Source organism: Pteronotus mesoamericanus, unplaced genomic scaffold (assembly GCF_021234165.1).
Source record: "Pteronotus mesoamericanus isolate MK-2021 breed Mesoamerican mustached bat unplaced genomic scaffold, CSHL_Meso_final scaffold_165, whole genome shotgun sequence".
In the NCBI taxonomy this organism is placed as follows: Eukaryota; Metazoa; Chordata; class Mammalia; order Chiroptera; family Mormoopidae; genus Pteronotus; species Pteronotus mesoamericanus.
This window is the reverse complement of record NW_026555307.1, coordinates 6,911,942-6,933,021: the sequence shown is the minus strand read 5'-3', so window position 1 is coordinate 6,933,021 and position 21,080 is coordinate 6,911,942. Positions and strand designations below refer to the sequence as shown.

Genomic DNA, 21,080 nt, shown 5'->3' with positions numbered 1-21,080 from the left:
AGTCCTCTATCCATTCTTAAAGTGGATTTTTTTTTGTTGTTGATCTGTATGTTCTTACATGTATTTTTAAAAAAGATTTTATTTATTTATTTTTTTAAGAGAAAAGGGAAAGGAGGGAGAAAGAGAGGGAAAGAAACATCAATGTGTGGTTGTCTCTTGCTCCCCTGCCACCGGGGACTGGCCTGAAACCCAGGCATGTGTTATGAGTGGGAATCAAACTGGTGATCCTTTGGTTCTCAGGCTGGCACTCAGTCCACTGAGCCACACCAGCCAAGGTAAGTTCTTTATGCATTTTGAATATTAGCCCCTCATTGGAGGTATTGTTTACAAATATCTTCTCCCATTCGGTTGGTTGCCTTTGTGTTTTGTGGATGATTTCTTTTGCAGTGCAGAAGCTTTTTAGTTTGATATAGTCCTATTCATTTATTTTTACTTTTACTTCCCTTGATCTGGAGTCAAATTTCATAAAATCGTCCTTAAGAACAAGGTCCATAAATTTGGTGTCTATGTTTTCTTCTATGTATTTTATTGTTTCAGGCCTTATATTTTGGTCTTTGATCCATTTTGAGTTAATTTTTGTGATTGGTGGCAAATAGCAATATAATTTCATTCTTTAGCATTTGGCTTTCCAATTTTCCCAACGCCATTTATTGAGCAGGCTTTCTTTTCTCCATTGTATGTTTTTGGTTTTTTGTTGAAAATTATTTACCCATATATATATGGGCTTATTTCTGGGGTCTCAATTCTGTCCCATTGGTCTGTGTGTCTGTTTTTCTGTCAATACCAAGCTGTTTTGATTATTGTAACTTTGTAGTATAATTTGAAATTAGGGAGTGTGATATCTCTTGCTTTGTTCTTTTTAAAAAATTTTTTTAAAGTTGAGGAGTTTACTAGTGAAATATCAGAGGCAGACACCCCAAATGACAGGAAGAAAACTGAAAATGTCCCTTCAAGCCAAGTAGGGGCCTGGCCTTGACCTCCCAGAAGGACAAAAAACTGGAGTTAACAATATTCTCTGGCAGCCACCTTGCCAGGGCATGAATGTCTCAGCCAGGACTGCCTGCCACCCCCAAATAAAGGTGGGGAGGAGACAAGGCTGTTTACAGAATCAATTCAGAGGCAATGAAAACTGTAAGGGAAGTCAGAGACAGAGAGAAAGTGAGAGGTGGAGAGGACCTTCACCAGCAGTCCCAGGCTTCTGGCTCTGAGCGCCTCAAATACATTGATCAGTAGTTCTACAAAATGTTACTGAAAAGATAAAATGCCTAATGTTTTCAAGAGTTCCCCTGGACTTCTCCCCACATGCCATATTACACTGTCAGATGTACATGGCAGAGCCCAAAGGCCACATTATCGAAGGAAGAAAAACAAGAATAAGCCCTGTTGTTCTTTAAGGAGAGAGGAAGGAGTTCAAGGCTGCTAGGACTCTTCCCACGGAGGCTTGTGTTCTGTAAAGCAACTTCCCAGCAGCAGCCTGGCACAGTTCTAGGTGAGGGTCTCAACTTTTGTCACCGTGCTTCATTGTTCTCTATTCTCTGTTCAAGGGCTGTCAATTTCTCATTTAATGCTGTGAGTCTTGAACGACAAGATATATCAAATGAGTTGAGAAAGTCCAGGATTTTCTTGATGCTGCTGGTGATGAGCTCAATGTAATCCTGATTCGCCCGGTCCCGGTGAATTTCCCGCTGCACTGGATCCTCCTAATAATGTCATAGCTGCCGCCTAAGGAAGCTCTTTGTTCTTTTTTTCGCAGGATTTATCTGGGCATTTGAGGGTGTTCTGGTGCTTTTTTTTTTGAAAAATTCCATTGGGATTTTGATGGTGATTGCATTAAATCTGTAAATTGCTTTGGGTAATAAGGCCGTTTTAACTATGTTGATTCTTCAAATCCATGAACATGGAATACCTTTCCTTCTCTTTGTGTCTTCTAAAATTTTTTTTTAATGGTGTTTTGAAGTTTTCAGTATACAGGTCTTTTATACCCTTTTAACGTTTATTTCTAGTTCTATTCTTTTTGTTGCAATTACAAAAGAATTTTTCATGTATTTTCCTGAAATTTTATTGTTAGTATATAGGAATGCAATGGATTTTTGTTCATTGAATTTTTGTTCTGCAACTTTACTTATTTATTGTTTCTAATAGTTTTTTTTTTTTGGTGGAATCATTAGGGTTTTCTATATAAAGAATTATTTCATCTGCAAAAAGTGACAATTTTACTGCTTCCCTGCCAATTTAGATGCCTTTTATTTCATTCTCTTGCCTGATTGCTCTGCCTAAGAGCAATCCAGTACTATGTTAAATAACAATTGTGAGAATGGGCCTCCTTGTCTTGTTCCTGACTTAGAGAAAAAACTTTCAGTTTTTCACTTTTGAGAATGATATTACTCATACTGAGGTGAGGGTTTGTCCCAATAGTCTTTGTTATGGTGAGGTACTTTCTTTCTATACCCATTTTGAGTATTTTAATCACAAATAGATGCCGAATTTTGTCAAATGCTTTTTCTGCATCTATTGATATGATTTTTTATCCTTTATTTTGTTAATATGGTGTATTATATTGATTGGTTTATATAGATCGAACCATTCTTGAGCCCTTGGAATAAACTCGATTTGATTGTGATATATTATCTTTTTAATGTATTGCTGTGTTTGGTTTGCTAGTATTTTGTTTAGAGTTTTTTCATCTAGGTTCATCACATATGTTGGCCTGTAATTTCCTTTGGCAATTTTTGGTATCAGGGTAATTTTGGCCTCATAAAACAAATTAGAAAGTACTGCTTCTTTTTCATTATTATGGAAGAGTTTGAGAGGTATGGTATTAAATCTTTGAATGTTTGGTAGAATTCACTAGTGAAACCACCTCGTTTTGGACTTTTGTTTTTTGAGAGTTTTTTGATAGCTGTTTTAATTTCCTCACTGTTGATTAGGCTATTTAGGTTTTCCAGTTCTTCCTGATTCAGTCTGTGAAGGTTATATATTCCTAAGAATTTGTCCATTTCTTTTAGGTTATCAAATCTGGTGGCGTATTCCTGTATAGTCCTTTGTATTTCTGTGATGTCTGTTGTAACTTTTCTTCTTTTAAGCCTGACTTTGTGTCTTTTCTCCTTTTTCCTTAATGAGTTTTGCCAGAGGTTTGTCAATTTTATCTATCTTTACAAAGAACTAGCTCTTTGTTGTGTTAATTTTTCTATTTTCTTTTTTTTGTGTTTTCTATGTCTTTTAATTCTGCTTTAATTTTTATTATTTCCTTCCTCCTACTGACTTTGGGCTTCATTTGTTCTTCTTTTTCCAGTTCTTTAAAGTGAAATGTTAGATTGTGTATTTGACATTTTTCTTGTTTTTTTAAGGCAGGCCTATAATGCTGTAAACTCCTCTTTTGTTAAAACTTTTTCTGCATCCCCAAAATTTTGATGTTGTAATGTCATTCTCACTTGTCTCTATGTATCCTTCAGTTTCTTCTTTTATTTCTTCATTAACCCAGTATTTGTTCAGTAGCTTGTTGTTTAATCTCCACATATTTGTGGATTTTCAAGCTTTGTTTTTGCAGTTGATTTCCAGTTTCAAATAATTGTGTCCAGAGAATATGCTTGGTGTAATTTCAATCTTCTTTTTTCATAGTGTATATAGTCATCTTTATTATAATAATTCATAAGTACATTAGAACGGATCTTGAATAAGAAGACATCTAGGTTCTCATGGGTTTCTGCTTTCTGTTCATTCAGCAGTGCAGCTAGAAAATCAACTTTGAAGATTTGAAAACACCAAGAATCATCTTAAGTTTCAAAACTTCATCTGAAGTTTTACCTCAGGAATTCTGAAAAGTTCTCTGGGATGCCCAGGTCCAAGGACAATACTGTTTTAATAGACCTTCTCATACTAAAGTGCATTCTGCAATTCCTTATAAATTTATATGGACCACCTGGCCATTGGAATATTCTATTAGTCTATCAATTCTTAATACAGATCTGGAGCTATGACTAAAAATGCGTGTTTCTGTCCTCCTCTTTCCCCTTTACCTCAAAGGGCAATTACTAATCTTCCAAAAATAGCATTTCTTTGCAAACTTTCCTGGTCAAATAAAGGACCCAAAAAGCATTGCTGGCTGCTAAACATTAAGCCAAGGCTCCTCTTTTCTCCTGAATGAAAATAGAAAAAAAGATTAAACTCATATTCATGAGGTCTGTCCAGAGAGTATCCAGCCATTTACTATGAAAAATGGAGACATTTATTGAAGACACAAGATACAAGAAACATTGTATATAGGACAATGATGCCTCAGTCCCTTTCAAAGTAGGCACCTTGGGACCTCCCACAGTTGTCCCAGCATCTCTTCCACTATTCAAAACACTTTGCAAAATCCTTTGTTGAAATCGCCATTAGTTGACCAGTCATATTTTCCTGAATCTCATCAACAGTTTGAAATCTCTTCCCTTTCAAAGGTAATTTTAGTTTTGGGAAAAGCCAGAAGTCACAGAGTGCCAAATCTGGGCTGTAGGGAGGCTGAGTCACCTGGCTTATTTGTTGTTTCACCAAAAAACTCTGCATGAGACAAGATGCATGAGTAGGCACGTTGTCATGAAGAAGCTGCCAACTACCAGTTGCCCATAGCTGCAGCCATTTTCATTGTATGGCTTTTCTCCACTGATGAAGAACATTGAGGTAGTACTCTTTATTGTTTGGCCTGGGTGGGGGGGGGTGGTGAACTTGTGATGGACAACATCTTTCATTGGGATGACTGGGCCTTTGTTTTTGGATCATAGCCCTGGACCCACCATTCATCTCCTGTTATGACTTTTTTGAGGAAATCTGGTTCATTGGTTGTGGTTTGAATCAAGTCATTAGCAACTGCAGCACTATGTTCCTTCTGCTCTGGTAGCAGAAGCCATGGAACAAGTTATGCTACCACATATTTCATGTTAAGATCATGTGTCAAAATCTCAAACAGTAGTTTTTGGAATCCCCAGATCAGCTGCTGCTTCTCGCACTGTCAGTTGCAGATCGTTGGTGATTGCAGCCCGCACATGCTCAACATTTTCAGGTGTTCTGCTTGTTTCAGGTCTTCCAGAACATGGATCACTTTCAACAGATTTTTGACCACGTTTCAAGTGTTTGTGCCACACTTTTATTTGCGCTGCATTCACTGCATTGTTCCCAAAAGCCTTCTGAAACATCAGAATAGTTTCTGCAGAGAAATGTTCAAATTTAATGCAAAATTTGATGCAGATTCGTTGCTCTACTCACTCAGTCATTTTGAGTGTGATAGCCAGAGTACAGATGCTCACTCACTGGCGTCTACTGCCAACTGACTAGTACAATGAAGTCTTCATTGTTCATGTATGTGCATTCTATTCTTCTTTCCCTGGCTGCCAGGTAACATCAGTTCTTTTTATATTAACAATGGTGGGCTTTTTATGGACAGACCTTGTAGATTCCCAAACCAAGTTTCTTGGGATCTTGACTGAAGACCTGAATCAAGTTATTTGGAATCTTGACTGAAGGCGAACACCATGAACACTGAACAGAGGTTTTCTGATTTCAATCTTCTTAAATTTGTTAAGACTAGTTTTGTGTTCCAACATGGTCTGTCCTTGAACATGTTTTATGTGAACTAGAGAAGAATGTATATTTTGATGTTATGGAATGAAAAGCTCTATAATATCAATTATGTCCAGTTGGTCTAATGTGTCATTTGAGGCTGTTATTTCCTTATTGATTTTATGTTTGGATATTCTAGTACTGTAAATGGGAGTATTTAGGTACTCTACTATAATTGTATTTTTTTGACAGTTTCTCCCTTTAGTTCTGTTAGTAATTGCTTTATATATTTTGGTGCTCCCAGGTTGGGGGTATATATAAAAAATGTTTTCTTGATGTATTTTCCCCTTTATCATTATAAAATGTCCATCTTTGTCTTTTGTTACCTTTTTGAAAATCTCGAAATCAATTTTTTTAAACATAAGTACAGCTATACCTGCTTTTCACATGATGTCATTTGCTTGGAGTATCATCTTTCACCCTTTCTCTTGGAGTCTGTGTTTGTCTTTGTAGCTGAGAAGGGTTCCCTATGCCATTGTAAAGTGGGGTCTTGTTTTTTCAAATTTTTTTAATTTTTAAATCATGTTTATTCTATTACAGTTGTCTCTATTTCCCCCCCTTTGCCCTCCTCCACCCATCCCACCCTGCCCTCCTCACCCACAGTCAATTCCCATTCTGTTGTCCATCCATGTCCATGGGTCACTCATACATGTTCTTTGTTTAGTCCCTTCTCCTTCTTTCTACCATTGCCCTTCTTCCTCATCCCCTCTAGGCACTTTCAGTCTGCTCCATGTTTCCTTGCCTGTGGTTTATTTTGTTTGTTAGTTCATTTTTTTAAATAGATTCCACTTATAGGTGAGGTCATATGGCATTTGTCTTTCACTGACTGGCTTATTTCACTTAACATAAAATTCTCCAGTTCCACCCATGATGTCACAAAAGGTAGGAGATCCTTCTTTCGTTCTTTCTTTTTTTAAAATGCAGATTGATTCTATTTATTTACCTTTTAAATGTCAAGATCCATTATAAAATATTAAAAAGTTTAAAACCATTATAAAGTCTCAGCAATTAAACCAACATGACACCACCACAGAAATAATCAAAGATCAATGAACTAAAATGAGCATTCTAGAGACAAATGTATATATATCTGTCTAACAATGTAATATATGATTAAATTGATATTTCAAATCAATGGGGAAAATAGGGCTTATTTAACAAATAAGGAGCATGGACCACTATTACTTGAAATAAAACAAATATGCAGCCCTATTTCACACATTATACAAGAAATATTCTGGTGAGGTAAAAGTCAATATGTAAAATCTAAGGAGCTTTAGGAGAAAATACACACAAGAATATTTTTCTTACTCTGAAGTAACATATTCAAACCCAGAAACTCTAAAGTAAAATATTGACAATATGACTATATTAAACATTTAAGGCTATTTAGTAATATACGAACAAAAAAAGTTAAAGGACAAGTAATAGAATAGGAAAATATTTGCAACACATCTAAAACAGGGTTAATAGGGGTTTTTTTTTTTTAGGGCAAATATTTTACAAACCTTTAATCAAAAAATGGATAAAAAATACAAAAAATTCATTTAAAGCTTTTTAAAAATAATAGAAATAGGCAAGAAACACACAAAAAGAGGTTTAGTTTCAATAATAAAGTAACAATTAGAAAACACATCATTGTCACAATCAGATTAATACGTATTAAAAATATTGGTAATATTGGTGACTGTGAAAGGAACTGGGTATTCATAGGCTCTTTTTCTTTATCTTCTTAAAGCAACCCCTTTAGCATATTTTGCAATGCTAGTTTGGTGGAAGTGTATTAGTTTAGCCTTCTTTTGTGTGGGAACCTCCTTATTTCACGTTCCGTTTTAATTGAGAGCCTTGCTGGGTAGAGCAGTCTTGCTTGCGGGCCTTTGCTTTTCATAACTTGGAATATTTCTTGCCACTCCCTTCTGGCTTGCAGTGTTTCTGTTGCAAAGTCAGATGTTAGCCGTATCGGGGCTCCCTTATAAGTTACTAGCTCTTCCTCCCTTGCTTCCTTTAGGATTCTCTGTTTGTCTTTGATATTTGCCATTTTGATGATGACGTGTCTTGGAGTGGGCCTCATTGGGTTCCTCTCGAATGAGATCCTCTGTGCTTCCTGGACTTGTGTGACTTTTTCTCTCCTCCAATTAGGTAAGTTTTCCATCATTACTTTTTCCAACAGGCTCTCTATCCCTTCCTCATCCTCTTCTCTTTCTGGTATCCCTATTAAACAGATATTATTACTTTTCACTTTGGCTTGCATTTCCCTCAATGCCTCTTCATTCTTTTTGAGCCCTTTTTCATTTTCTTGCTCTTTCTGGAGCTTTTTTTGTACCTTGTCCTCCAGCTCACTGATTTGTTCCTCGACTTCATCTAGCCTGCTTTTGATTCCTTCTACTGTGTTCTTCAATTTAGAAAGTGTATTCTTCCTTTCCTCTTGTCTCTTATTGATAATTTCTATGTCCTTTTTCATGCTGCTATAGTTTGCAGTAAGTTCCTCGTAGTTTCCCTGCATTTTTTGGAATTCTCTCTGAGCTCACTGAGCTTATTGAGCTTCCTTAGAACCGTTGTTTTGAACTCAATATCTGATTGTTTACTTGCTTCTATTTCATTTATTTCTCTTTCTGGGGATTCCTCCTTTCCCTTTGACTGGGGGTATTTCTTTGTCTTCCCCTTAGTTGTGAGACTCTTCTCTTTTGCTTCTGCTTCTTAAATTGATCTGTCTTGATTTCCTGACTTTGTGGTGTGAACCTGACTTCTATCTCTTGATAACCTCCTTTCTTTGCATTTGTGTCTGTGCTCACCATTTTCAGATGAATTTAGTTGCGCTCTTCCTTTCTCAGAAGAATGTTGTTTGTCATTATGTTCCTCAGACTTGTGTTTCTTAGCCAATTTATCTCTGGATTCATGTCTTCTTGCCTCTTTGCTTCTGCTCTGGCTCCTGTGTTTTCTTCCTTTGTTGTCTGACTTTCATTTTCTTTCTCTTCACCTTGCTTGTGATCTTGAATAATGATGTTTTGAAGCTGTAGGAGAAACAGATGCATTTGACTGCTCTTTTTTCTTATCACTATCTGGGGATGCCTTTTCTGGGGCTAGTCCATATCATTCTGTATCACTAGCCACCATAGGTCAGAGTCCTGGCCACTAGGCTGGCACCTCTACTTGCTGCTCTAAACCATACAGGCCTCCCTGATGCATCACAACAGACTAAATAGCTCAGGCAACAGACCGGTTGGCAGGGAGGAGATGAGGCCCAGCTCGTTGCACAGCTTGCTGGGATAGATTTCTTTTATGTCACTATTTCTTCCATCTGGTCTTCCCTATTTATTAAGTCCTCTAATTCATTTTTCATCTCATTTATTGAGTCCTTCAGCTCCAGAATTTCTTCTCATTTTTATTGTATTTTCCCATTACCATTTATCTTCCTTATACCTTTTCTACCTCCTCTCCCCCCACTCCCAGCCCTGCAATCACCACACTGTATTCTATTTCCATGACAGAATTTCTGATTCTTTCTTTTTTATGTTTCAATCTCTTTGGTCATGTACTCCTTTTGTTCATTGATTTTTATTTCTAAGATCATTGGGCTAATTTCTAAGTTTTTGTTAGTATCTCACTGAGGTTCTTTTTTTAGAAGTGCAATCTTGAATTCTCTGTCATTTAAATTTACTTTCTGGAGATTTTTCATTTTCTTTTTGAACTACCTTGTTACCTTGGTTATTCATGGCATTTGATGAATTATTTCTCTGCTTGGTTATTTGAGGGGAATGATATCTTCTTTTTATTGTTGGACTGTTACAGTTGTCCCAATTTTCCCATTGCTCTCCCCTGACCAGCCCCCAGCCCACAGTCAATCACCAACCCATTGTCCACGTCCATGGGTCATTTATACTTGTTTTTAACTAGGCCCTTCCCCTTCTTTCCTCCCTTATCCCCCTTCTTCCTCCCCTTTGGTCCCTGTCAGTTTGTTCCTTGTTTCCACACCTCTGGTTCTATTTTGTTAGTTTGTTTTGTTCATTAAGTACCTGTTACAGGTGAGATCATATGGTATTTCTTTTGCTACCTGCATGATACTCTCCAGTTCCATCCATACTGTTGTGAAAAGGCAGGAGTTCCTTCTTTCTTTCTGCTGCATAGTATTCCATTGTGTAAATGTGCCACAGGTTTTTGATCCACTCATTTACTGATGGGCACTTAGTCTGTTTCCAGCACTTGGCTATTGTAAATTGTACTGCTATGAATATAGGGGTGCATAGGTTGTTTTGAATTGGTGTTTCAGGATTCTTAGGGTGTATAATCCCAGCAGTGAAATTGCTGGGTCAAATGGCAGCTCCATTTTTAGTTTTCTGAGGAAATTTCATACTGTTTTCCATGATGGCTGTACCAGTCTGCATTCCTACCAACAGTGCACTAGGGTTCCCTATTCTCCACAACCTTGCCAGTACTTGTGTTTGTTGGCTTGTTTATGTTGTCCATTCTGACTGGTGTGAGGTGTTATCTCATTGTGGTTTTAATTTGCATCTCTCTGATGGCTAGTACTATTGAGCATCCTTTCATAAGCCTATGGGCCCTCTATTTGTCCTTCTTGGAGAAGCGTCTTTCAGGTCCTTTGCCCATTTTTTAATTGGATTGTTTGTCTTACTGGTGTTGAGTCATATGAATTCTTTATGTATTTTTGGAGATCAACCCATGTCTGAGGTATAATTGGCAAATATATTTTCCCATATGGTTGGTCCCCTTTTCATATTGATGGTGTTTTCTTTAGTCATGGAGAAGATTTTTAATTTGATGTAGTCCCGTTTGTTTATTCTTTCTTTTATTTCTCTTGCCCCAGAGGTTGTACCAGCAACAATATTTCTGCATGAGATATATGAAATTTTTCTGCCCATGTTTTCCTCTAAGACTTTTATGGTGTTGCAGCTTAAGTTTAGGTCTTTTATCCATCTTGAATTTATTCTGGTGTAGGGTGTAAATTAGTGGCCTAGTTTCACTTTTTTTATGCATGAAGCTGTCCAGATCTCCTAGTACCATTTGTTGAAGAGGCTATTTTTACTCCATTTTATGCTTCTGCACTCTTTGTCGAATAATTAATTGACCATAGAGACATGGGTTTATTTCTGGGTTCTCTATTCTGTTCCATTGATCTAGTGTCTGTTCTTATGCCAGTACCAGACTGTTTTGATTACAGTGGCCTTGTAGTATAGTTTGATATCAACTATTGTGATCCCTACTGCTTTGTTCTTCTTTGTCAGTATTGCTGCATCTATTCAGGGTCATTTTTGGTTCCATATGATTTTTTGAAATATTTGTTCTATGTCTGTGAAATATGTCATTGATATTTAATAAGAATTGCATTGAATCTATAAATTGCTTTGGGTGGGTAGTATGGACATTTTAATGATGTTGACTCTTCCAATCCATGAACACAATATATGTTTCCATTTGGTATCTTCCTTAATTTCTTTCTTCAGTGTTCTGTAGTTTTCCGAATATAGGGTTTTACCTCTTTGGTTAAGTTTATTCCTAAGTATTTCATTTTTCTTGTTGCTAGAGTAAATTGGATTGTTTTCATAGTTTTTGATATTTCATTGTTAGTGTGCAAAAATGCCTTCAATTTCTGAATATTTACTTTGTATCCTGCTTTTTTGCTGAGTAGTTTTTATTAGGTCGAGTAGTTTTTTGGTGGTGCCTATGTGGTTTTCTATGTACACTATCATGTTGTCTGCAACTAATAACAATTTACTTCCTTCTTTCCAATTTGGATGTTTTCTATTTCTTCATCTTGTCTGATCGCTATGGCTAGAACTTCCAGTACTATGTTAAATAACAGTGGTGAAAGTGGACATCCTTGTCTTGTTTCTGATCTTAGGGGGACAGCTTTTAGTTTTTGCCTGTTGAATATGATGTTGGCTGCAGGTTTCTCATATATGGCCTTTATTTCTTTGAGGTATGCTCCCTCTATTCCCACTTGCTGAGCATTTTTTATCATAAATGGGTGCTGTATTTCATCAAATGCTTTTTTAGCATCTATTGATATGATCTTGTGATTTTTGTCTTTCATTTTGTTTATATGGTGTGTTATGTTTATTGATTTGTGAATATTGTACTATCTTGCATCTGTGTGATGAATACCACTTGATAATGGTGTATGATATTTTTAATGTATTGCTGGATGCAGTTTGCCAATATTTTATTGAGGATTTTAGCATCTATGTTCATCAGTGATATTGGCCTGTAGTTTTCTTTCTTTCTTGTGTCTTTGCCTGGTTTTGGAAATAGTATAATACTGGCCTCATAAAAAGAGTTTGGGAGTCTTACCTCTTCTTGAATTTTTGAATAGTTTGAGAAGGATAGGAGTTAGCTCTTCCCTAAATGTTTGGTAAAATTAGCCTGTGAAGCTGTCAGTTCCAGGGCTTTTGAGTGCCAGGAGGTTTTTGATTACTACTTTAACGTCAAGAATTGTTATCAGTTTATTCAGGCTTTCTGCTTCTTCTTGACTCAGTTTTGGAAGATTATATGTTTCTAGAAATCAGTACATTTTGCCCAGTTGTCAGATGTCTTGGCACATAGTTGTTCATAGTAATTTCTTACAATCATTTGTATTTCTGTAGTATTGGTTGTGATTTCTCCTCTTTTGTTTCTGATTTTGTTTATTTGGGTCCCGTATCTTTCTTTTTGATGAGTTTTGTTAAAGGAATGTTGATTTTGTTTATCTTTTCAAAGAACCAGCTCCTGGATTAATTGATTTTTTGAATTGTTCTTTTAGTCTCTATGTCATTTAATTCTGCTCTGATCTTTATTATTTCCTTCCTTCTACTTGCCCTGGGCTTTGTTTGTTGTTGTTCCTCTAGATCTCGTAGATGTAGGGTTAGGTTGTTTATTTGAAATGTTTCTATCTTTTTTTAGGTAGGCCTGTATTGCTACAAACTTCCCTCCCAGGGTAGCCTTCACTGTGTCCCATCTGTTTTGGACTGTTGTGTTATTATTTTCATTTGTTTCCAGAAATTTTTGATTTCTTCCTTGATCTCACTGTTAACCCATTCGTTATTTAATAACATGTTATTCAATCTCCATGATTTTGAATGTTTTCTAGTTTTAAGCCATTGTGATCTGAGAAGATGTTTGATATAATTTCAGTTTTCTTTAATTTGTTGAGTCTTGTTTGTGACTTACCATGTGGCCTGTTTTTGATAATGTTCCAGGTGCCTTTGGAAGAATGTATATTTTGCTTCTTTGGGGTGAAAGGCTCTGTATTAATTAAGTCCATTTGATCTAGAGTGTTGTTCAATGCCACGATATCCTTGTTGATGCTTCGCTTGGAAGATCTATCCATTGTTGACAGTGGGGTGTTAAAATCCCCTAGAATAAGTATGTGGCCGTCAGTATCTTTCTTGAAGTCCTCCAAGATTTTCCTTATATATTTGGGTATTCCTATGTTGGGTGCATATTTGTTTACAAGGGTTATATCTTCCTGATAGAGTCTTCCCTTGAGTATTATGAAGGTTCCTTCTGTCTCTTTTTATGGCCTTTGTTTTGAAATCTATTTTGTCTGATATAAGTATTGCTATCCCAGATTTTTTTTTTTTTAGGTCCATTTGCTTGGAGTATTTTTTTTTCCACCTCTTCACTTTCAGTCTGTGTAGGTCTTTTGTTCTGAGGTGGGTCTCTTGTAGATAGCATATGTGTGGGTTATGTTTTCTTATCCATTCAATTACTCTATGTCTTTTGATTGGAGCTTTTAATCCATTTACATTTAAGGTTATTATCTATAAGTACTCATTCATTGCCCTTCCCTCCCCCTTTGTTCTTGTGTTTCTCTCTGTCTCCTTTTCTTCATCTTCTTAAAGCAGTCCTTTTAGCATCTCTTGCAATGCTGGTTTGGTGGAGACGTTTTCTTTTAGCCTTTCATATTTGTCTGGGAAGCTCCTTATTGCGCCTTTTATTCTAAACGAGAGTCTTGCTGGGTAAAGTAGTCTTGGTCGCAGGTCTTTGCTCTTCATTATTTGGAATATTCCTTGCCATTCCCTTCTGGCTTGTAATGTTTCTGTTAAGAAATCAGCTGCTAGCCGTATCAGAGCTCTCTTGTGTGTTACTAGTTTCTTCCTTGCTGCCTTTTAGTTTCTCTCTTTGTATTTAAACATTGCCATTTTAATTATGATGTGTCCTGAGTAGGCCTCTTTGGAGTCATCTTGATTGGGACCCTCTGTGCTTCCTGGACTTGTGTGACTTTTTCTCTCATCAAGTTAGGGAAGTTTTTTTGTCATTACTTTTTCAAATGGGTTTTCTATTTCTTGCTCCTCTTCTCCTTTTGGTATTCCTATGATATGGATATTATTACATTTCATGTTGTCATGCCATTCCCTTAAATCTTCTTCATTCTTTTGAGTCTTTTTTTATTTTGTTGTTCCGTCTGAGAATTTTTTCTATTTTGTCTTCTAGTTCGCTGATTTGATCCTGTGATTAATCTAGCTTGTTTTTAATTCTTTCTACTGTGTTCTTCAATTCAGGAATTGTATTAATCATTTCTTCCTAGCTCTTATGGATAGTTTCTATGTTTTTTTCATGTTGATGTAGTTTGCAGTAAGTTCCTTGTAACTTCCCTGTAGTGCTTTGTAGTTCTCACTGAGCTCATTGAGCTTCCTTATAACCTTTATTTTGAACCCAATATCTGATAGTTTATTTGCCTCTATATCATATAGCATTCTTTCTGGGGATTCCTCCTTTCTTTTTGATTGGAGGTTGTTTCTTTGTGTCTCTATTTTAGGTACTCTTCTTTTTTCTGCTTCTTATATTGATCTACTTTGACTCCCTGAGTTTGTGGTGTGACATTCTATGGTAGGAGACCTGTGAAATTCAATGGTGTAGTCTTCTTGATCTCCTGAACTTGATGCTCTTGGGATACGCTTTATGCTGTTTATATTAGCTCTCTTGTTGTAATTGGGTTTTAAAAAATTATATTTTATTCCTTGTGCTATTACAGTTGTCCTGATTTCCCCCCCTTGCCTCCTCTGCTTCACACTCCCCCTTCCCTCAGGCAAACCTCCCACCATTGTTCATGCCCATGGGTCATATGTATAAATTCTTTGGCTATTCCATTTCATGTACTGTACTTTACATCCCCATGGCTATTCTGTAACTACCTATTTGTATTTCTTAATCCCCTCACCCCTCATCCATTTTCTGCACCCCCTCCCATCTGGCAACCATCTGGTAACTACTTTTCTCTTGCTGCCTTTAAGATTCTTTCTTTATCTTTACCCTTTAGCATTTTAATTATGATGTGTCTTAGATGGGTCTCTTGCATCCATCTTGTTTGGACTCTCTGTGGTTCCTGGACTTCCATGTCTATTTCCTTCACCAAATTAGGTGAAGTTTTTTTTCACTATTTTTTCAGATATATTTCCAATTTCTTGCTCTTTCTCTTCTCTTTCTGGAACCTCTGTGATGTGAATGTTGGATCTCTTGATGTTGTCCAAGATGCTGCTTATACTATCCTCATTTTTTTGGATTCTTTCTTCTTCTTCTTGTTCTGTGTGGTTGTTTTTTGCTTCCTTATTTTCCAAATCATTGATTCGATTCTCAGCTTCATCCACTCTACTGTTGTTTCCCTGTTAGTTGTTCATTATTTCAATTAGTGTTGGCTTTGATCTAATTAGATCTTTTTTTATGCTCTTGAGATCCTCACTAAGTTCCTTGAACATCCTTATAACCCGTGTTTTGAACTCTGCATCTGATAGATTGCTTATCTCCATTTTGTTTAGCTCTTTTTAGGGAGTTCTGATCTGTTCTTTCATTTGGGCCATGATTCTTTGTTTCCTCATTTTGGCAGCCTCCCTGACTTTGTTTCTATGTATTAAGTAGAGCTGCTATGATTCCCTGTCTTGGGAGCGTGACCTAATGTAGCAGGTGTCCTGTAAGGTTCAGTGGCACAGCTTAACCTATCACTCAAGCTGGGTACTTGAGGTACACCCTTTATGTGCACTGAGTACACCCTCCTCCTGTAGTTAAGCCTTGATTCCTGTTGGCAGGTCAATGGAAGTGGGGGGATTTACCCAGACCAGTCAGCTGTACAGATTACCTATGACCATTGACCACCAACCTCCACCCTCCATGGAGGATCAGCTGTGCAGGGGCAATGAGGTGGTACTCTGATGTGGTCTGTAGCTGTCCATTGGGTGTGCAGGCTCTGGGTTTCCCAGTTAGTGCAGGGCAAGATCAGCCCCAACCTGTGTTTTGCCCAGGGCCACCCTACCTGGGCTATAAAACAATCTGAGACGGCTTCTACTTTTGCTGGACTTGGAGATTCCCAGGCAAAGCCAAGCTCTAATCTTGGCTGGCTGCTGCTAGTCCCAGTCCTGGAGCCATTTAGCAAGAGGTAAGTGGGCCTGGGGTTGATTGAAGTCAGCTGTTGCTTGTTTGAGAGGACTTAGAAAGTTCTGAAACACGAGCAGAGATCAGCCATTCATATGGAGAGGTCACTAACAGCTTGGTTGGACCTGTAAGTTGGGTGGGATAGAGTTTCAGGGGATCTCCAGGGCAGGGAAAACCATGTTAGCCAGGTTGATTGACTATCAGATATGGCATCCACCTCCTGGCTCTGTGGTTCTGTTGGTGGTGGAGGAGGGGAATGTTCAGAAAAGGAACAGTGGCCTTTCACCACCTTTCTGTCTGGAAGAAAGCTGTCTCCCAGCTCTTGGCTTGATGCCAGACACTTCAGTTCCTCTATGTATGCCTCTGGTGCCTTTCAAGATGCCACTCTGGTGCTGGAGCTCAGGGGGAGTGATTCTGGGTAAGTCTATGTGTGAGTTCTTTAAGGGGATTTGCTTTGGGCTCAAGCATTTTCTTCCACTGACTTGATCTCTGCTGGTTTTTGCAGCCAATAGTTATGGGGACTTATCTTCCTGGCACTGGAACCCTGGGCTTGGGGTCCTGGGGTGGGGCTGGTGCTCCTCACTTCTGAGAGATCCCTCCTGGATTTTTATGCACTGTACTTCGATGCGGGACCAACCCATTCTGTATATCTGTGCCACCTATCATTTTGGATGGATGTTGTTTCTTTAATTCCATATTTGTCAGATTTCCATTCAAGTTGATTTCTGATGGTTCTGAGTGATGTTTTTTCTATCGTTTAGTTGTAATTTTGATGTGGTTGTACAAGGAAGTGACCTGTGTTTACTTATGCCACCATCTTGATGGGAAGTCCTTAATTCCTTCACATTTTCCACTGAGTCCCCCAAATTCCCTGTCTTCTGGCAACCATCTGTATCTGTGAATCTGTTCCTATTTTGGTTTATACTGTTCTTTTGATTCACACATAAGTGAAATTATATAATATTTGTCCCTCTCTGATTTATTTTACTTAGTATAACACCCTCTAAGTCCATTCATGCTTTTAAAATGGTAAGATTTCATTCCTTTTAATGGATGAATATATTCCACTGTATATATACACCACATCTTTTTTATCTACTCATTTATTGATGGGCACTTGGATTGTTTCTAAGTCTTGGCTATTATAAATAATGCTGCAATGAATATAGGGTGCACATATTCTTTTAAGTTGGGTTTCTTCAGATATATCCCCAGAAGTGGAATTGCTGCCTCATAAGGCAGTTCCATTTTTAATTTTTTGAGGAAATCTCTTATTGTTTTCCATAATGGCTGCACCAATCTGAATTCCCACCAAGAGTACACAGGTTTCCCTTTTATCTACATCCTCACCAAAACTTGTAATTTGTGGATTTATTGATGATAGTCATTCTGACAGGTGTGAGATCATATCTCATTGCGGCTTTAATTTGCATTTCTCTGATGATTAGTGATATTGAGCACATTTTCATATGTCCATTGTGCACTTGTATGTCCTCTTTGGAGAAGTGCCAATTCAGGTTCACTGCCCAATTTTTGATTGTTCATTTTTTTAGTGTTGAGTTTTGTGAGCTCTGTGTATATTTCAAATAGTACCCCTTTATTAGATGTATCATTGGCAAATATCTTCTTCCATTCAGTAGGTTGTCTTCATTTTGTTGATATTTTCCTTTGCTGTGCAAAACTTTTTAGTTTGATGCAGTCCCATTTGTTTATTTTTTCTTTTGTTTCCTTGCCTGAGGGTATATATGAGAAAAAATATTGCTAAAAGAAATCTCAGAGATTTTACTACTTATTTTCTCTTTTAGGAGTTTTTTTGAGTCTTACATTTAAATCTTTAATCCATTTTGGGTGTAAGAAAGTGATATTGTTTCATTTTATCTAGCATCTGCCTAATCTTCCCAACACCATTTATTGAATAGACTGTACCTTATTTTATGTTCTCATCCTGTGTTATAGATTAATTGACTATATAGTTGTGGTTTATTTCTGGGTTCTCTATTATATTTCATTGATCTATATGTCTTTTATTATACCAGTACCATTCTGTTTTGATTACTATTGGCTTGTAGTATAGTTTGATATCAGGTAGTGTGATACCTCACACTTTGTTCTTTTTCTTAAGATTGCTATGGCTATTCAGTCTTTTGTGGTTTTAGTTTTGTGAGGATATTTTGCTTGCTTGTTTGTTTCGTTGACTAGGTTCTACTTATAGGTGAGATTATATGGCATTTGTCCTTCACTGCCTGGCTTTTTTCACTTAGCACAATGCTTTCCAGTTCCGTCCATGCCATCGTGAAGGGTAGGAGCTTCCTTTTTCTTTCTGCTGTGTAATATTCCATTGTGTAAATGTACCACAGTTTTTTGATCCACTCATTTACTGATGGAAACTTAGGCTGTTTCCAATACTTGGATATTGTAAATAATGCTGCTATGAACATTGGTGTGCTTAAGTTTTTTTTGAATTGGTGTTTCAGGATTCTTAGGGTATAATTCCAGAAGTGGAACTGCTAGGTCAAAAGTCAGCTGCAGTTTTAATTTTTTGAGTAAATTCCATATTGTTTTCCACAGTCGCTGTGCCAATCTGAATTCCCACCAACAGTGTGCTAGGGTTCCCTTTTCTCCACAACCTCTCCAGCACTTGTTTGTTGATTTGTTTATGTTGGCCATTCTGGCAGGTGTGAAGTGGTATCTCACTGCAGTTTTAATTTGCATCTCTGATGGCTAGTGATGCTGAGCATCATTTCATATGCCTCTGGGCCCTGTGTATGTCCTCCTTGGAGAAGTGTTCATGTCCTTTGCCCATTTTCTAATTGGAGATTTTCCCCTTTTTCCTGGGGACAGATGCTTCCTGCCTCTTTAGAGTCACTAACTGATTTCTTTTGGGGGAACAATTTCTTCCTTTTGGGATGACTTCCACTGTTATCTGTCTTTTAAAGATCACTACTAACTAACTACTCCTTGGAAAAAGATTTTTTTCTTGCATTTGGAAAAAGAGATAGACAGGTTTTCCATTAAATTCTTCTGAGGAGCCTTTTTTTCTGGGGCATTTTTTCTTCTTTTTGGGTTTGTCACTTGTCTATTCAGCCTTCTCCAGGGTACTACTGCTGTTTGCAGAAGATGTGAGGACAATGTCAACCAGCCCTTTGTTTTACTTCTTCCATCGTTTTTCTCCTGTTTCTCCAGCTTCCAAGCAGTTTCAAACACCTCCTCTGCTGAGACCATTGCTTCCTGCATGGCATCCATACTCTTTCATGGAATCTCTCTAGTCTCATAGGAAGGCAGCTGTTCCTCCACTTGTTCCTGAAACTTCTACCCAAACCACTTTTGGCCATCTCAGAGAAACAATCAATTTGTGAGGCAATAATGCATTTGTTTGCCAGGTATCAGAAGACATGACCTTTGTTCTTGACAGCTGCTTAGCCAATGAAGGTGTAGTGGAAAATGTATCCATATTTTGCCCCTCCAATCTTTACTTTTAATCTACATACATCAGTATATTTAATGTAGGTTTCTTGTAGGATATAGTTGGGTATTTTTAAAAATTCATCCTGCAAATCTGTATATAACAATTTTGTGTTTAGATTTTGTGCATTTAATGTGATAATTGGTATGTTTGACCTTAAGTCTACCAATTTATTATTTGTTTTCTATTTGTTCCTTCTGTTTTCCATTCCTCTGTGTCCCCTTTCCTGCACTTTTGGAAAGTGATACTTGAATATCATTTTAGTACTTCATTTTAATTTATATCTTGCGAATTTTTCTTTTGCTTTTTTAAATTAATATTTAAATTGTTTATGTATATTTTATTGATTATGCTATTACATTTGTCCCATTTTTTTCTCCCCTTTATTCCCCTCTTCCATGAACCCTACTCCTGCCAGCATTCCCCCCACCCCTTAGTTCATGTCCATGAGTCATACATCTAAGTTCTTTGGCTTCTCCATTTCCTACACTATTTTTAACCTCCCTCTGTCTATTTTGTCCCTACTATTTATGCTTCTTATTCCCTGTACTTTCTCCCTCCATTCTTCCTCTTCCCCTCTCCACTAATAACCCTCCACGTGATCTCCATTTCTGTGATCCTGTTCTTGTTTTAGTTTGCTTAGTTTTTTTTTTTTTAGATTCAGTTGTTGATAGTTGTGAGCCTGTTGTCATTTTACTGTTCATAGTTTTTTATCTAGTTTTTCATAGGTAAGTCCCTTGAACATTTCATATAATAAGGGCTTGGTGATGATGAACTCCTTTAACTTGACCTTATCTGGGAAGCACTTTGTTGGGGACCACTTTGTGTGGTACTGGAGACTGTAGCCCCACACAAGTGAGGCCTTGAAAGAGGCCTGTAAGTCTTGACTGGAATGCCAGGAATGCAGGAGGCAGGCATGATCCGATGCTAGCACCGAGGGTTTCCGTGGGAAATCAGCCATAAAAAAGGCATTGTATCCTTTGAAGCTTGCTTTGCTTTGCATAGCTCTGTTGGTATAAACCAGAAGTTTAAGTTCAAAGCATAAGGAGTGAACTCCTGAATTCATGAACCATGACTTAAAGACCATCTGTCGCCAGCATGTCTGACAGACCCTGACCTGAGACAGATCTCTGTGTTCCTTCAGTTGTTATTTATAGTCTTCTGATATGGATTGATAAATTTTGCATGTATGCTGTATATCCCTCCACATACCTGATTCCAATAAAAGCCACTTCAGGGAAGGGTTCAGGGCATTCTCCGCTAGAGGGAATTGCCATCCCATTTCCTGCCAGACTGATTGTGTCTGGGACAACTCATTTCTTCTGCAACTGGGAGTACTCTGCAGGACGGGGTTCCCCTCACACTTTATCTGCTCTTCTACTGTAAATGATAACTTTGCTGGGTAGAGTAATCTTGGAGGTAGGTCCTTGCTTTTCATGACTTTGAATACTTCTTGCCAGCCCCTTCTTGCCTGTAAGATTTCTTTTGAGAAATCAGCTGATAGTCTTATGGGAACTCCTTTGTAGGTAACTGTCTCCTTTCCTCTTGCTACTTTTAATATTCTCTCCTTATCTTTAATCTTGGGTAATGTAATTATGATATGCCTTGGTATCTACTTTCTTGGGTCCAACTTCTCTGGAACCCTCTGAACTTCCTGGATCTC

The 21,080-nt window shown here is 37.5% G+C and overlaps 1 pseudogene; it reads right to left on the bottom strand.

Moving 5' to 3' along the window:
* Positions 1-19,197, bottom strand: part of LOC129083030 (40S ribosomal protein S2-like) — a 42,266-nt pseudogene extending 23,069 nt beyond the window's left edge.
* Between the last annotated feature and the right edge of the window lie 1,883 nt (positions 19,198-21,080).